Raw genomic sequence first — 491 nt, 5'->3', positions numbered from 1 at the left:
CAATGATCTCTCTAATTTGGTAATTGGAGAAATAGGTCCAACATTGTACAATCCATATACACTGTCAGATTGTTTGTTTGTGACAGTGTCTTGCTGTGTACAACATAAAGGTCTTGAAATCTTGTTTCTCCTATCTCAGCCTCTCTATTAGTAGTATTGTTTTTTTCATGTTTTTACACTATACTATGGTTTTCAGACCAGCTTTTATATTTCAAAATATTTATATACCCAAAAGAAACATAGATGATTAACTAGGGAGGTGGCTTGTAAGAGAACAACAAAGTGAAACTGAATGCTTTGCTTGACATCTGTAACTCTTGTATCAAGTTTGAAGAAGAGGATTTTATAAGTTACTCTTTTTCTGAGATGAATGCTTTGCCAAATTATCACAGCTAATGAACCAAATTCTTACCCTCACCTAACGTCTGTGCCACTCTCCAAGCAGAACCATTGTTCATTGAAACAGTTGGTGAATGACTTTATGGATAGAC

The sequence above is a fragment of the Mastomys coucha genome, unplaced genomic scaffold (assembly GCF_008632895.1).
Source record: "Mastomys coucha isolate ucsf_1 unplaced genomic scaffold, UCSF_Mcou_1 pScaffold5, whole genome shotgun sequence".
Classification (NCBI taxonomy): Eukaryota; Metazoa; Chordata; class Mammalia; order Rodentia; family Muridae; genus Mastomys; species Mastomys coucha.
The sequence above is the reverse complement of the archived record's forward strand: the minus strand, read 5'-3'. Positions refer to the sequence as shown.